Here is an 11,363-nt window from a genome sequence, read left to right on the forward strand (position 1 = left end):
TAAGTGACTTACATCAAGTCGTAAAAAACATGCTGGCATTCGTGTATTCCAGTTCTTGGGTGATAAGTCTATTTTCATAAAATAAATTTGAAAACATATTTGCAAGTAATGTTTTAGATCGGTACAGTTCGCAAATGCTCTTGCCAAAGCAACTAAGATAGCTCTACCAAAATCAGACGTTATAATTCGTGGTACACGAGCACTTGATCTTATAATTTCTGAAAAAAAGTATGTAATTAACGATGCATCTTGCTTCGATTATATCATTTGAAAAACTGGTATACTTGGATTACTATTATTTTCGAATGCAAGAACACATTGATATAAAAAGATATGAGCAGATGTTATAACGCGATGCACAATTAATTTCTTAGCCACACTACTCGTGGCATCGACTGTCATGTAGCTATCCACAGAGCGGTGTCCTAATTTGTACATTTCTAATTGTTCTTTTAACCAATACATGCAATAGAAAGGATCTATTCCTATTGCATGTATTGAACCAACCTGCTCTTCATATTTGGCAACGCGTAAGTTAATAACTGGATTAGTACTTTCTAAGCCAAGGCATTTATCTACTTCCTGTTGCTTTGCTTTGCGTAGAACGTGTTCATGTGGTATAATTGGAGGTATTTCATCACCAAATTTCTTAAGTGATTTTGCTTCTTCAGCTCGCTAAACCGATGCAGGTTTATTAATCTCAACTAGGTGAGCAGCAACTTTCTGTCGTAAGTATCCCACCAAAGGTCTTTTTCGTTTGTGGATAATTTTGGTATCTAAATCTGTTACTAAGAATTCAAAAACGCAATCTTTGTCTGCAACCGGTTTTGAGAATAATTTACCATCTATTATAGCACCGCATTCGTTACAATGTCTTTTAATATGCACATAACATTGTGCAGATAAACGTTTATAAATTCTACCATTTTTAAACGTAATAGCACATGGAATATTAGTTTGAGAATAAATTTTGTCTGCTATAATATGTGTCCATACACGTCTTTTTAGCGTCACGTATTGTTTATCGCCGTAAACAAGGGATTCAGGTTTCATTTCTTTCCATTTTTCAGGGGATATTATTATTTTATATGATACAGATATCTTCTGTTCAGTCTGTGATTCATTATTAGTATTAGTAACGTTAGTTGGCTCGCCCTGATGTACATCAATTTGTTCTTCAATATTATAAACGCGTAAAACTTCTGACAGAAAGATTCTTCGATTACTGTTCAATATAGTATACACGTGTTTCGGGGTAATGTTGCTCCCCTGACTTTTCATTTCATCTGAAATTTTAACATAAACTGCATCACGTGGAGTTACCTTTGAAGGTACCTTTGGAGGTACCTTTTATACAGTTGCATGTTGCAAACTACATATTTTTTCTTGAAAGCAACTATGTGTTTTCTTTATACCAATTGATTCGTTTCATTATTTTATGCATAAAAGTATTAAGGTAAGATTCCCAAAAATTGAATGTTTTACAAGATATTTTGTATTTTATGTCAAAATACTGTAATTTACAAGCCTCATAACTCGAAAAGTACTTAATGAAAAATAACTTCATTATAGTGTTTTGAAAAGCTCTTGACACCAGCTATTAGATTTTGGAATCAAAAATAGGGGTTTCTATTTAAAAAAATAACTCTAACCTTTAAATGACCTTGAAAATTGACTTCAAGGTCAAAGTTACTAGCATAAATAGGTGACCCCCATTATCCTGAACAACTTTTGTCTGAACCATTTTTCTGTATTTGTTTTACTTACGGAGTTATTTGCGTGGATGGATTAAAATGGCCCACCCTGTATAATATATGTACATACACACAATATAAAACAATAAATGGCCATGATCCTATTTTCAGTTTATTCCTCAATAGTTAATCAATTTCTAAATTATTACGTAGTCAATTTATACTTCAAACTTAGCTCAATAAATTTTTTAATTATTTTTTTTTATTATATCTACGATTATTAGTGATATGACTTTTACAATTACGAAACTTGTGGAAAAACGGCTTGTTCATAAACGAATGTGTTAAACAGTATTATATTAAAAATTAATAACAATTAAAAATATAGTGAAAAATTTTGAACTATTTTACATGTCTTTCTTATATTAAAACCAACAATTTTTCAAATTTTCAATAAATTCCACGATTCTTGATATTTATTCAATTCCTCCAACTGAATCTCATTCCGAATAGCTTTATTTTCAATAACTTGAAAAATAATTTTTTTACAGGAAAGAATTATAAGACTTTCCTGTAGAACTCTACGAACGCTACACAGAACTCTTATTAGATCAGCTAGAATTGACAAAAAATTTTTTACCTAAAATTGACTTTCGAAAGTTACAAATAGCGTTAGCTTAAAAAATAATTATTTTGTAAAAAAAAGTCATAAAACATTTCTGTAGAACTCTGGGAACGCTAATCAGAACTTCTATCAGATCGGCTAGAACTGATAAAAAAATATTTTTACTTAAAAGTTGACTTTTGAAAGTTAAATATAGCGTTAGCTTAAAAAATAATTATTTTAGAGAATATAACATAACATAACATAACGTAACGGGGGGGGGGGGGCATTCCTTTTTTCAAAGCGCCGCCCGCGGCAGCCAGACATTGTCCATTGTGCCTCCCCTCATAAACTTACTCATGAGAGACCTGTTTTTCTCCAAAAGAGAATCAGATCCCTCACCGGCAGCTCCCTGATCTGCTCGGGCCCAAGTAGTGCTGAGCCCAGCATCTTGTGTCTCAGCCCTGCATGTGCAGGACAGTCGCTGAGTACATGAAGGCTTGTTTCCTCGTCGTCTCCACATGCCCTGCACCTGGATGTATCGCTACGCCCAAGCTTGTACATGTGGTAGTTTAAGGTGCCATGACCCGTCAGTATCTATACCGCTGTCCTGGCATCTCTCCTACTCAGAGCCCTTATGCTCCAAGCCAGTATTAGGAGTATCTCCCATCAGAGCTCTAGCCTGTCTGCATTTGGACTCAGATTCTACTCTCCAGTGTCTTAGATGTTCTCTGCGGAGCCATTCTTTGATCCTCCCCCTTCCTAGACAAAAGGGGATTCCCAGAGTCGGCCCCGGTCCTACCATCGTTATTTCTGAACCCGCTTTTGCCAGGTGGTCCGCACATTTATTACCCTGGATGCCTGAGTGACCAGGCACTAAGATAACGGTGACTTCTCTCTCTCTCGCCAATTCGTTCAGAACGCCTCTGCACTCCTGAACCAACCGCAACGTTATTGTCGGAGCCCCCCAGCGCCTTGATAGTTGCCTGGCTGTCCGTACAAATTCTGATGTGCTCTCCCGCTTCTACCCTACTCCGCACGGTCTGAGCACAGCTTAGTATAGCCACAATTTCCGCTTGGAATACCGTGGCATAATTGTCGAGAGAAATACTCTCCTTTCATCCCTCTAGACTGCGAAAGAAGCCGGCCCCGAAGCCCGTGTCCGTCTTGGAGCCGTCCGTATACCAGACATCCCCTCCTCGCAGTCGAGCCCCTAAGTTTCCACCTTCCTTTTCCCACTCCTCCGGCCTCGGTATATGCACTTTGAAGCGCCTATCAGAAGCCCGAATAAAGGTAGCTTTTCACTCGGCGTTAAAGGTCGCTGGAATTGAGCGATAATCGAGTAACGTGATTCGATTTTGTCGCTAGCGACAAAGTTTATGAAGTTGAAAATTGCTTGACTTCATAGTATCGAGGCAACGATGTAAGTGATAGATAAGTGTAGTAAGTGTACAGTGATCTTTACATATTAAAATTTTGATAAAAATTTATAAATATTTTAAAATTTTAAACATTTTTAAAAACTAATAAAATATGTCGGGAAATGTAAGTACGATTTAATAATATTTTGTAAAATAATATTTTGAGGTTATGTTTTTTTGTAATATTAATCAGTTTTAGTAATAAAAAAAATGATAATGTCATTAAATTACATGTTACAGATATCAGAACATCAAATACTATCGTGTGCTATATGTGAAGATCAATGTACACTTGCAAACATTTCCGAACATTTTTGTTTACAAGGATATAAATCATATGTTTTCGATGAGGATTATACGTTTTATCCGCTGTGTGGTAAGTATTTCCTATTAATAAATATGCATTGATAGTGCATATATATATATACAATTAATGAAATACTTTACACAGATGATGGGCACATACTTCGTCCCAAAACTGTTAACGGACAAGTAATTTGCGTTAAGGAAGCTTGTTCGTTCGCACTTGCTCAGGAAGGTTGCGATCAGACAACACCGTCGACTTCAAAGCAGAGCACAGGTAGATCTGTAATTGCTGTTGAAGAAAGCCTCATTTCTGAGGTACAACAACGTAAAGCATTGTGGAACTTTACATTGGCAATAGACCGAAGAGGCAAGCAAACCAAAGACCAGCTTTGGGAGGAAGTGTCAAAGAATATGAATGGTAATGTTTTTAAATGCAACTGTTTCCAATAAGTTTATGTTTATAGAAATAAAATAAAAGAAAATAGAAGTAGAAAAGGATTGACACGTTATGTATTACAGGTGAATTGACAGCTGAGGAGGCCCGGAAAAAATGGAAAAATTTGAGTGACACTTACTTCGCAATACCGAAAAAAATCAGGCAAGCGGCTCTGGTGCAAAGAAGCCAAAGAGAAAGTGGCATCATTATGATCATATGAATTTCTTAAATGATTTGGATTTGCAGAAAAAGTATGTATGCTCTAATAAGTAATATTGAAATATATAATGTGACGTAACCAAATACATATACTTAGACTAATATAATATATATTTCTTTGCAGAACAATATCTAATGCGGAAGATCGGGAGATTAACGCGGACGTTGATTCGGCAGAAGATGGATCTGAAGCATCAACTGTGCCTGATAGTAAGTTTAATCCTTTATTTTATACATAATTTATTCACACCTATAATATACAATTTATTTTTACTGCACTTTACACTTCCCAGGTTGTGTGTTTAATCACGCTAATACATTTGTTGATGATAAAAAAACCATTTCATTTTTATTTTTAGAAAAGAAGTGTAGGAAGAGTAACAAAGGCCTCGAAGTTACTGATGCAATTGAAAAAATTGCTGAAGCACTCAGTCAGCCGAGAGCACCTCTACAACTGCCGCCTCTCCAGGAAGATGATGAGATCGACGGTTTCCTGACGATGCTTGGTTTCCAGCTTAGAAAGCTCAATCGCAATCGGCAAGCGCAGGCGATGCTGCAAATTCATAAAATAATGTTTGACATACGCTTACTAAAAGATTGATGTTTTGATGTAAACATGTTGCTCATAATAAATTTTTAACCACGTTTTGTACTTACATCTTTTACCGATTTTCTTGCCACGAAATTGCGCCATCGCCATTAAAATAATCCTTGAACTCATTTCGGATTCTGATTTCCCGTGTACTTGTGTTTGTTCCACAGTGCGTTATATCTTGCAATGCGCATCCATCTTCCACGATTCTTCTCCAAGATCCAGGTATTAATTCACCATTATCGCCATCTCTATCTGTCAGATATGGTGGTATGTATACGTCTTTTTCAAAGTCATCTTCGCGGAGCCAATTATGTATACAAATAATTGCCTGAACCATTTTCATGACATTGTCGACACTAGCAATGATTGGTTTCCTTAAAATTCTCCATTAACTGGCTAATATACCAAAGGTATTTTCGATCATTCGTCTCGCATGGCTCAGGCGAAAATTGAAAACGTGCTGTTCTTTCGTTAGTCCGTTCTTTCCAGGATAAGGACGGAGTATGTACGGCTTTAGCGGAAATGCCTCATCGCCTACAAGGCAATATGGCAAAACGGGTCCTCCTTCCCAAAGGGCTTGTGATTTTGGGACGTTCATTCTATTCGTCTCAAATTTTCTTCCCATTGTGCAACTACTGAATATTCCTCCATCACTTCGCCGACCGTACGCTCCAATATCCACAAATCGAAACATGTATTTAGCGTCACAAATTGCTAGAAGCACTATGCTGTGACTATTTTTATAGTTGTAATAGCTGGAGCCAGCATTGTTAGGACACTGAAAAAATTGGACGAAATTCTAAAAATTAATATAACTTTACTTTTCTTTCTTATTAATGATACTTTATCATAGAAAAAGTATTGGAATAACCAACAGAAAGGTTTTGATAATTTATTACATTTTTCGAAAATATTGGATTTTTTATTGCATATTCTCATATTGAGTAAAATACATCTGTAAATACAAAATCGGTCCTTTACAATAATTGTAATTGAACTTATCATTTTAGTACAACCCAATATTTTGTAAAATGTGCATATCAAAATTTCTTTTCAATTGTTTCAATATTTGTTCATTACCGTAAAATGATATTTCAATACATTGTTAAACAATATCGTTCTCAAATTGTCGATATTTATGATTAAATAATACGAAAACGTACCTGGATTACTATGTGCTTTCCATCAATGGCCCCGATGCAATGAACAAAGTGTAGCAGATGCTCAAAATCTTCAGCAATGCTAAACCACTGTTGTTCAGTCAACGTACTCGGGAGAACCTTTTCAACCAAATATTCCCAAATTGCTGTACATGTCTCAGAAATGATTTTGCTCGCTGTAGTTACTCCAACTAGATATTGATATGACATGGACGTCATGGAGTCGCCGGAAACAAGATATCTAAAATGTTACCGATACATGAAATTGGCATACATTTAACTTAAACAATATCAATATATTTTATCTTCAAATTGGATAACTTAATCAATAAATATGTTGCTCTTACTAACCTCAATGTTATGGCCAAGCGTTCAGCTGGACTAATAGGCTCTCGGAGAACGTATTGTCGAATTAATCGTGGTGCAATCATACACAGTAAATCTTCAAACTGCGTTCTTGACATTCTGAAGTAGTTCTGGAATCGTAAATCTTCCAATATCAAGTTTGGAAATGAAGCAGCGAAGAATCCATGTCAAAACCTCTCCTTGAATATCGGTGCAACCCAGAATTTCTTTTTGGTATAATGCCTCTTTTTCGGCATTATGGACAAAAGAGCCGCAATAACATCACCTACTTCTTGGCGTCTTACATCTTCTTCGTACGCGTTGATCATGTTAACGCATTGCACCATCCACTTGTAATTATTTTTTTTTGGAAGGCATTGTTTCTTAATTGTCGCTATACAATTATTTGACAAATATCACTCCTTACTTATATTATCAATGATTCCAACAATTCTTTACAATCTTTTTCTGAGCGACGTTATTATAACCTATTATGTGACGGCTAAACCAGCGACCGTTCAATGACATTACAAACGGTCGCTGTAAATCCAGCGACAACGGTCGCTGTAAATCCGGCGACAACGGTCGCTCATGAAAAGGCACCTTAATAGGTATTCTGTCCTGTCGCATCTCGAATATCGGATCCAACAGAACGTCTTCCGGCAGCCTCGTATGCCGGGCTCCCTTCTTCTATTTTAGTTCGCATCTCAGACGGTATGTCGCCATTGCTGCCGCAGCCACCACCATCTGGTGAAACGGTTCGATGCCGAACATTACGCTCATCGCCGCCACTGGTGTCGTAACCATAGCATCCAGGGCCCCTCTCAAAATCAGAGCCCTGACATGCTCCAGCGCAACTTTGGCTGTTTTCTTTCGCACCCTAGTCCACCATACTACGGCTGCGTATGTGAGTCTGGGGCGAAGTATGGCTGTGTAGATCCAGTGTATCATACTCGGTTTCAAGCCCCAAGTCTGGCCAAAGGTCCTTCTGCACATCCAAAAATACTGGCATAAGCTTTTGCACCGGTTACGAAGGTGCTCATCCCAAACCAGTCCTATCCAGGATAACTCCCAAATATTTCACTGATTCGGTCGGAACTAACCTTACTCTTCCAAGAGTGGGTCCCACAATGGTGCCCACCTTGTATTTGCGAGTGAAGACAGTAAGACCGGTTTTCAGTGGATTCACCGCTAAACCCGTCCTCTGACACCACTCTTCTACGACTTCCAGTGCCCCCTGCATGAGCTCTAGAAGCGTCTCTAGAAAAAAGCCTTGCACAAGTATTGCCATGTCGTCCGCGTAGCCTTGTGCAGTGAAGCCTCTATCGTCCAGTGCCTTTAATAATCCGTCTGCTACCAGGCACCATAAAAGTGGGGAAAGTACTCCGCCCTGCGGGCAGCCTCTTCCCACCCACCCACAAACTTTCGCAGTTCCCAGCGAAGTCATCACATGCCTTCCTAGCATGCCCCGGATCCACTCGACGAGCTTCATCGGGACACCTCTTCTGGCGGCTTCCTCACACACTATCTCGTGCGGTGTGTTGTTAAAGGCACCCTTTATGTCCAAGAAAACACTGCGTAGCCCTTCCTTTCCAGCTGCTCCTCAATAAACGCTACCGTCTGATGTAGAGCAATCTCAGTGGAATAGCCCGGACGATACGCGTGCTGATTTTTGTGGAGAGGGTGCCTCCACAGAGTTGTCTCCCTCAGATACGCGTCCATCAGCTTCTCCAATGTCTTAAGGAGAAACGATGTTAGGCTAATTGGCCTGAAATCCTTTGCCTTGGTGTAGCTCGTTCTTCCCGCCTTTAGGATGAATATTACCCTGGCCAGTTTCCATGCGCAGGCTGTAAGATTTTTACCGACTGTCTCTAAAATTTAAATAAACGATGATAAAAATCAATGTTCGGCAACGACTTTCTCAAATGATAGGACGGTTACGTCCTATCTCTGACTTTATTTATTTTTAAGGAATAATACCGGCACAAGTTAATGTTTTGTCAGGAACGACAGTTTATGTTAAAAAAGAATCGACACTGCTTTGAAATTCAATACTTTAACATTTAATATAACAAAGATTGATATAAGTGATTTTCGTATAACGACTTCAACGTTTTACAAGTTCCGATATTCGACAATACTTCCGATAGGCTCTCTACTAAATTTCTTTCCACTTTTGACTATTTCGTACGACTCGACGATAGAGAGTGGAACTCGATCTTGAGTTCTCTCGCAGGTCGACTTGCAAGAAGATTCTCGAAAATCAGATCGGTTACATTTTAACATATAAAAATATGGGGCCCGCGCAGAATCGATTATATCGAGGCGCTACTCGATACATGCTCTTAAGGTTCGAGTCAGTGGGCCCACGATCTGTTCCAGTCCCTCTTGTAGAAGAGCCGGAAAGACGCCATCCGGTCCCGCTGACTTGTAGGGCTTAATGGTGTTAATTGCCCATTTGACCTTCTCGGTCATGACAATCTTGGCCGCCATTCGCCAGTCTGCTTGTCGGGCTGTTCTGAGTGAGCCCGGCTCCTTATATGCAAATAGCTCTCCCGGCTCCCTATGGAAGCCCGGAAAGCTCACTTCCAGTAGATGCTCCAGACATCGCTCTCCAGTCACTACCGTCCCATCAGGGAGTGCGATGGTTTCCAGGATCGCATCCGGGTTCCTAGCGAGGATCCTGCAGATTCTTGCCGTTTCAGGCATTCCCTCTACTTCCTCGCAAAACTTTCTCCAGCTTTCCAGTTTCGCCCTAACCACAGAGTCTCTATACTCCTTCTGTGCCCTCCTAGAGAGCTCTCAGTCGGATTGGCGGCCCGTGTTCCTAGCTCTATTCCAGGCCCTGCGAGCCGCCACTCTGAGACCCTGCAGTTCAGGGGTCCACCAGGAAGTTTCTCTACTATTTGTAACCTTCCTTTCGAGGCAATTATTTTTGTAGCAGTTTACCAGAGACCTCTGCAAGTAGTCTACACAGGTCTCCAGTTCGTCCTCTGTCCCGTGCCTTAGGGAAGCCTCTGAGACTGCTGGCCAGGTCTTCCCTATAGGAGTCCCACTTGGTTCTCCTCGGGTTCCTGAATTTGACCTCCTTCCCCCTAGCCTTAGCTATCCTGAAGGTGATCTGCCTATGGTCTGAGAGCGAAGGCTCCGTCGAGACCCTCCACTCCACTACCTCCTGTATCAACTGCCTGAAACAGACAGTGATGTCGAGCACTTCTCTTCTCGCTATAGTGCAGAAGGTGGGCTCGTCTCCTGTGTTGAGAATCTCCAGATCCGTGGATGCTAGGAACTCCAACATTTTTCTTCCTCTTTCGTTGGTGTCCGAGTTTCCCCAGACAGTGTGATGCGCGTTAGCGTCACATCCCATGATCAGGGAAAGCCGTTTCTCTTGGCAGTATTCTGCCAATCTTATCACCGGTGCAGGCGGCACCGCCTCCCTCTCGTCATGAGAGAAGTAGGCCGAGCAAACAACCATTTTCTTCCTGTCACCGGAGTCATCAGTGAAATCCACAGCCGCAACGTCCCTGGAACACAGGTGAGGTATTAACTGGGCTTCCATATCCTTGACGGCCACGCAGGCCCTGGGCCGATCCACTGATAGGGCCCTAAAGAGCCTTTTTAAGTATGGTGTGCCAAGTTGACAGGAGTTTATTATACTGTACAACAGCACCCGCAATTCTAGCATTGTAAGAACTTCGTAGGCCGAAATTTATGCGCATTCCACCTATTTCTTTGCAGATTATAGAATTAAAAGATTCTGCAGGATTGTTTGTTAAATTTAACAACAAACTATCTGAATAAGCACTGAAGTACATAACAGCACTCTCAATTTTCTGATATAAACCGTGGAATTTCAAATACGGTACATAATTCTGTATTTTCTCATGATTTTCGTTGCATATACGGCCGCGTTCTTTACATCTTTTATGCTCACCAAAAATATGGCTAGGAATGTTCAAAATATCTTTTTGCAATTCCGTAGCTTTGCTATGGTGAGGTTTTTTTTCTTCCTTTTGCAGAGTGGCTGCCTCTAGCACTTCTTTCCGTATTTTTAAAATGTTGTTTTTTACAACATTTCGTAGCTCAACAAAGCCACGTTTTCTTCGCTGTTTTGGCTGATCTGTCTCTGCAACAGTTTTCAGCTTTTTGCATAAATTGCGAAGCAAATGATTGGTGCATTCTATTTTTTTTACAGTCACCATTTGTTCGCGATACGGTGCATTATTTTTTATGGAGTGATATACACTGCTGTCGCCATCAGCAATAACTGTTTGGTATAACAATCCATGCATTTCAAGGCTTTTTTGAAAGCCCTCTACAATGGCGTCGCTTTCCATACGTGTAGAGCTAGCATTACAATCAAAATTTTTGTAGCATTTATGATTATTTGGCTTCAGAGCATTTCGCTCCGCCATGTCACACACCGTACAAAATTTATTGCGGATACCAATAAAGAGGACTTTCCTTGTACGGTAACTAATTATAGCACCAACACCGGAAAGTGAATCGTAGGCGTTGCCGTACGATCTCTTTAACCAATTACCATCCGCTACAATTGTTATGTACAGAATGCCATTTATTGT

General features: G+C 39.8%; 1 pseudogene; it reads right to left on the minus strand.

The window, feature by feature from the left end:
* Positions 1 to 2,105: 2,105 nt before the first annotated feature.
* Positions 2,106 to 7,925, minus strand: LOC105669645 (uncharacterized; annotated as a pseudogene).
* Positions 7,926 to 11,363: the final 3,438 nt, after the last annotated feature.

This window comes from Linepithema humile, chromosome 3 (genome assembly GCF_040581485.1).
Source record: "Linepithema humile isolate Giens D197 chromosome 3, Lhum_UNIL_v1.0, whole genome shotgun sequence".
NCBI lineage: Eukaryota > Metazoa > Arthropoda > Insecta > Hymenoptera > Formicidae > Linepithema > Linepithema humile.